This window comes from Phascolarctos cinereus, unplaced genomic scaffold, assembly GCF_003287225.1.
Source record: "Phascolarctos cinereus isolate Bilbo 61053 unplaced genomic scaffold, phaCin_HiC Scaffold_4;HRSCAF=312, whole genome shotgun sequence".
Classification (NCBI taxonomy): domain Eukaryota; kingdom Metazoa; phylum Chordata; class Mammalia; order Diprotodontia; family Phascolarctidae; genus Phascolarctos; species Phascolarctos cinereus.
In genome coordinates, this window is record NW_027555847.1 from 99,226,059 (window position 1) to 99,232,566 (window position 6,508).

Sequence of the window (6,508 nt, forward strand, 5' to 3'; positions counted from 1 at the left end):
GAAACATCCTGCAGCAGGGGAACATTCATGTGAAAGGAGATGAAGAAAACAAAAGGAAGGAAAGGTTCAAAGATTGAAGTGAGCAGGCAAGCTCCAGGGTCCAGACTACCCAATCCTCCTGCTACAGTTCCAACATTGCTGATTCCAGCCCAACACTAGGTTAAGCTGCCAGAATGCTACAGCCTCCAACTACCAGCATCAGAGGCCCCTGCACGCAAAGCCAGTTACCAGGCCCCAGGCTCCCAACACTAGAAGCTTGAAGCAGTGTCCCTTGCTCCCCACCAGGAGCACTCAAACTTTTTAAGGGCCAGGAAATAAGCAAACACCATGAGCAAAAAAAAAAAAAAAGTACTATAACACTATAGTACTAAAGTACTATAGTGCTATATGCTTATGGTAATAGTAAAGATCAAGGCAGAAATTGTGAAGAGTATAACATTGCCAAGATTCCATATCTAGAACCTCAAAAGGGAATATGAATTGGTCTGAAACACAAAAACTCTTCTTGGAAGAGCTCAAGAATGACTTTAAAAGTAAAATAAAAGAGGTAAAAGAAAAATTGGGGAAAGAAATTGAGGGTATGAAAGAGGTAGTCAATAGTTTGGAAAATGAAGGACAAAAATTAACTGAAGAAAACAACTCCTTAGAAAGCAGAATTGGCCAAACAGAAAAGGAGACACAAAAAACTCACTGAGAACAATTCCTTAAAAAATAAAATGGGCCAAATGGAAAAAGAGGTCTAAAATCTAATAGAAAAGAACAATTTTTTAAAAATTAGAATTCGGCAAATGCAAGATAATGACTATGAGAGAGTGAGAATCAATCAAACAGAAGCAAAAGAATGAAAAAATAGATGAAAATGTAAAATACCTCATTGGTAAAACAACTTTCCTAGAAAAAAGATCCATAGGGGCAGCTAGGTGGTACAGTGGATAGGCACTGGCCCTGAAGTCAGGAGGACCTGAGTTCGAATCCAGCCTCAGACAAGACACTTGATACTTACTAGCTATGTGACCTTGGGCAAGTCACTTAACCCCAATTGCCTTAAAAGAAAAAATAAAATAAAAGAAAAAAAGAAAAAGAAAATAGATCCAGGAGAGACAATTTAAAAATTATTGGTCTACCTGAAAATCATGATAAAAAAAAAAAAGCCTGGATAGCACCTTCAGGAAATCATCAAGGAAAACTGCCCTGAGGTCCTAGAACCAGAGGAGAAAATAGCAATAGAAAGAATCCACCAATCATCTTCTGAAAGAGATCTCAAATTGAAAATGCCAAGCAATATAGCAGTCAAATTCCAAAATTATGACTCAGAGAGAAAATACTGCAAGCAGCAAGAAAGAAACAATTTAAATATCATGGAACCACAGTCAGGATTACTCAGGACCTTACAGCCTCTACATTAAAAGATAGTAGGGTGTGAAATATGATATTCTGTAAGGCAAAGGAGCTTGGATTAAAACAAAGGATCATCTACCCAGAGAAAATGAGCATAATCTTTCAAGGAAAGAGATGGACATTCAACAAAATAGGGGACTTCCAAACCTTCCTGATAAACAGACCAGAGCTCAACAGAAAATTTGATCTTCAAATACGTCTCAAAAGAGACATAAAAAGGTAAATGGGACAGAAAACAACAACAATAACAACAACAACTGAAACAGAAGAATGATAGGGTGTAGCTGACCAGTAGCCCAGGTAGGTTGAGGGATTACTAGGAAAGGCCCTTCTTGCCCTGGGGTAAAGGAAGCAGTACAAAAAGGGAGACATTCCAGTAAACTACTAGTAATTGCCACCTCAGCACACCAGGGGGACATCCTGAATCCCAGGTGGTGCAGCAGGCAAACACCAACACCAGGACCCCTGAATGTCTCAGTACAGGGTGAACTGTCTATATCCCTATAATGGAAGATGACACTTAACACTCTTGAGAACAATACTGTTATTACATCATTTTAAAGGGATATGCATAGAGGGAGTGGGTATAAGTTGACTTTGATGCAACGATAAAAAAATATAATCAAGTGGGTTAAATGGATCTAAGTAAGTGGATTGATCTGATCTAACTAAGGAAATGTATTGGGAGGAGAGGAAAGGAGGAGGTAGAGAAGGGTAAATTAGTACAGGAAAAGGCATGAAAACCTATTACAGTAGAGGGAAAGAAAGGAGGGAGATGAGCATTGTCTGAACCTTATTCTCACTTGATTTGGTTCAAGGAGGGAATAACATAATCAGGTATAGAAATCTAATTTACCCTATAGGCAGTAGTAGGGAAAAGGAGAAAGAAAAGGGAAGAGGGATAGAAGGGAGGGAAGAAGTAGTTAGGTTAAAGGGGAAGAAAAGGGAGGGGACTAATAGAAGGAAGGTGGGACTGAGGGAGGTGGTAGTCAAAAGAAAGATTATGCTTAATTTTCCTGGCAGTTGATCCCTTGGTTGTAATCTAAGCTCCTTTGACTCGCAAATATCATATTCCAAGCCCTCTGATCTTTTAATGTAGAAGCTGCAAGGTCCTGTGCAATCCAGACTGTGGTTCCATAATATTTGAATTCTTTCTTTCTGGATCCTTGTAGTATTTTCTCCTTGACCTGCTAATTCTGGAATTCACCTATAGTATTCCTTGATGTTTTCAATTTGGGATCTCTTTCAGGAGGTGATCTGTGGATTCTTTTGATCACTGTTTTACCCTCTAACTCTAGGTCTTCAGGGCAGTTTTCCTTGACGATTTCTTTAAAGATGCTGTCCAGGCTTTTTCATTGATCATGGCTTTCAGGTAGACCAATAATTCTTAAACTATCTCTCCTGGATCTATTTTCCAGGTCAGTCATTTTTCCGATGAGGTAGTTCACATTTTCTTCTATTTTTTTTTTTTTTACTAATTCTTGGTGTCTCATACTGTCAGTTGCTTCCAATTGCCCAATTCTAATTTTTAAATAATTGCTTTCTTTAAAAAAAACATTCTTTTTTAGTAAAGATTTAGTTATATAGTTCCTTAAATGTTGTTGACATGTTTAGACTCTCCCTTTCCATCTCCCACAATTCCAAGTGTGAAATACAAAAAGAAGGCAGTTTTGATTAACAAATAGGCACAAAATCAAGACAAAGAATTCTATGACTTTATGCAAATACCTACAGTGGTTGTTGTTGTTTAGTCATATTCAGTGATGTCCGAATCTTCATGACCCCACTTGGGATTTTCTTGGCAGAGATACTGGAGTGGTTTACCATTCCCTTCTCTGGCTCATTTTACAGATGAGGAAACTGGGGCAAAGAGAGTTAAGTTACTTGTCCAGGTTCACACATCCAGGAAGTGTGTGAGGTCAGGTCTGAACTCAGGAAGATGAGTTTTTGTGACTCCGGGTTTGGTGTTCTATTCATTTCATTACCTGTTCAAGATGCTTCCTAAAACATTTCTTTTTTTTTTTAATATGTGTTTTTAAAACTTTAGGTTTCAAATTTTCTCCCTTCCTCCCTCCCCACCCACCCTCACCGAAAAGGCAAGCAACTCAATATAGGTTATACATTTGCAGTTATGCAAAACACTTCCATAGTAGATATGTTGTGAAAAACTGACTCTATTTCCCTTAATCTTATCCTGCCCTCCCATTTATTCTATTTGTTTTGACCTTGTCCCTCCTCAATATTACTTGCTTCTGATTAACCCCTTTCCAGTTATGGCCTCCTCTCTATCATCAGTAATCATCAAAACAATCTGGTACTGGCTGAGAAATAGAGTGGTGGATCAGTAGAATGAATGAGGTATAAAAGACACACTAGTAAATGACAGTAAGACTGATTTCCATGCTCAATTGAATGTGTATGTTATTCCCTCTGTAAGCCAAATCGTGTGAGAGTAAGATTCACTCATTTCCTCTCACCTTCCCCCATTTCCCCTCCAATGTAAAAGCCTTTTCTTTTCTGTTTTTTTTGTGAGATAATTTATCCCATTCTACCTCTCCCTTTCTTCTTCTCCTCTCTCATCCTTTAATTTTATTCTCCAGATATGAACCCTTAATCATCAATTCACCCTGTGCCCTCTATCTATCTATCTATCTGTCTGTCTGTCTGTCTGTCTGTCTGTCTATCTATACATATATATAATTTATTTCCTCCAACTACCCTAATACTGACAAAGGTCTCATCAGTTATAAATATCATCTTTCCATGCAGGAATGTAAACAGTTCAATCTTATAAGTCTCTTATGATTTCTCTTTCCTATTTACCTCTTCATGTTCCACTTCAGTCTTGTATTTGAAAGTCACATTTTCTATTCAGCTCTCGTCTTTTCATCAAGAATGCTTGAAAGTCCTCATTTCACTGAATGACCATTTTTTACCTTGAAGGATTATACTAAGTTTTGCTCTGTAGCTGATTTTTGATTGTAATCCTATCTCCTTTGCCTTCTGGAATATTATATTCCATGCCTTGTGGTCCTTTAATGTAGAAGCTGCTAAATCTTGTGTCATCCCGATTGTGTTTCCACAGTACTTGAATTATTTCTTTCTGGCTGCTTGCAATATTTTCTCCTTGGCCTGGGAACTCTGGATTTTGGCTGTAATATTCCTAGGAGTTTTCGTTTGGGCATCTCTTTCAGAAGGAGATTGGTGGATTCTTTCAATTTCTAATTTACCCTCTGGTTCTAAAATATCAGGGCAGTTTTCCTTGATAATTTCTTCAAAGATGATGTCTAGGCTCTTTTTTTGATCATGGTGTTCAGATAGTCCAATAATTTTAAAATTATCTCCCTGGATCTATTTTCCAGGTCAGTTGTTTTTCCAGTGAGATATTTCACATTGTCTTCTATGTTTTCATTCTTTTGGATTTGTTTTACAGTGTCTTGATTTCTCATAAAGTCACTAGCTTCCAATTGCTCTATTTTAATTTTTAAGGAAGTGTTTTCCTCAATAATCTTTTGGATTTCCTTTTCCATTTGGCCAGTTTTGCTTTTTAGGACATTTTTCTCCTCATTGGCTTTTTGGAACTCCTTTGCCATTTGGGTTAGGCTATTTTTTAAAGTGTTATTTTATTAAGTATTTTTTTGGGTCTCCTATAGCAAGCTGTTGACTTGTTTTTCATGATTTTCTTTCATCACTCTAATTTTTCTTCCCAGTTTTTCCTCTTCTTCTCTTACTTACTTCTCAAAATCCATTTTGAGCTCTTCCAAGGCCTTGGACTGATTGATATTTTTCTTAGAGGCTCTGGATGTAGGAGCTTTGACTTTGTTGTCTTCTTCTGGTTGTATATTTTGATCTTTTTCACCAAAGTAAGATAATATAGTCTGACTTTTTGTGCTGCTTGCTCATGAACTTGTCCAATTACTTGAGTTTTAAACTCTTTCTTAAGGTAAGAGTCTGCTTCCATTGTGGAGAATGTACTGTCCCAAGCTTTGGGGGTTTGTACAGCTGTTTTCTTTTTTTAAAATTTTTTTTAAATTAAAAAAAATATGGAACACTTCATGAATTTGCGTGTCATTCCTGCACAGGGGCCTTGCTAATCTTTTTTGTATTGTTCCAATTTTAGTATATGTGCTGCCAAAGCAAGCACTTGTACAGCTGTTTTCAAAGATACTTGCAGGGACCTGTAAATTTTCCTTTCTTGCAAGGTGGTATGGTAAGGGGTGAGGTCTTTACTGCTTTTTTGGCCTGTGCTCTGGTCTATTAGTAACCACTAGTACTCCTTTCTCTCCTGTAACTGTGAGGAAGGTTTTCTCTGCGCAGCCACTACAAGGTCCACTGTGCCTCCTCCTCCTCACCCCAGGACCGCTGCCCAGAACTATGACCCATATCTAAGCATGGGCAAAGCAAGAGATTCCTGCATTAGCACTGGCAAAGAGATGCCTGCAACACCCCTGTGATCAGCCACTTGATTTCCCCTCTGTCTGTGGGCCAGAAGCTCAGGAGGCAGCTGCCCCCCCAGGGCCTTGCTCTCTGGGAACTGGAGCTCAGACCCCGAGTTCCTCTCTCAGCACTGCAAAAACAGACTTTTCCCACTGACCTTCTAAGTTGTCTTTGGCATTCATGCTTTGAGAAGTCTGAAAACCACCAGAGCTGCCTGTGATTCAGTCTTCTGAGGCCTGCACCAGGTTTGCCGTGGCCTGTGTGCCCAAGCCGAACTGCGCTCTTTTACCATACTAGCACAATATACCTTTCAGATCAATCATCCAGGTTGTCTTGGGCTGGAAATTTCTTTTACTTTATCTTTTTGTGGGTTTTGCTGCTTTGTTTTTTCAGTATAATTTTTGGTCCACTTTGTGAATTACATTTTTAAAGGAATTGTTAACAACACTTAAAATCCTTCTTGAGCTCTTGAGCTCTTCCAAGAAGGTTGAAACCAGGTTATATATATCTTTGATCTTTCGAGTACTGGTATATTGACAATGCTGCCCTCTTCTGAATTGGAGTTTTGATCTTCCCTGGCCACATAGTAAGAATCTATGATCTTTCTTTTTATTTGTTGCTTTTTGCTCATGGTGTTTGCCTTTTTCCTGGCTTCTAAAGTTGATCTCTGCTT

General features: G+C 38.4%; 1 non-coding gene across 1 annotated transcript; it reads right to left on the reverse strand.

Annotated features, from left to right (window-relative positions):
* Window positions 1–5,435: 5,435 nt before the first annotated feature.
* On the reverse strand, window positions 5,436–5,542 carry LOC144457223 (U6 spliceosomal RNA). Its single transcript, XR_013486549.1, has one exon. It is a non-coding gene; the product is annotated as a U6 spliceosomal RNA (small nuclear RNA).
* Window positions 5,543–6,508: the final 966 nt, after the last annotated feature.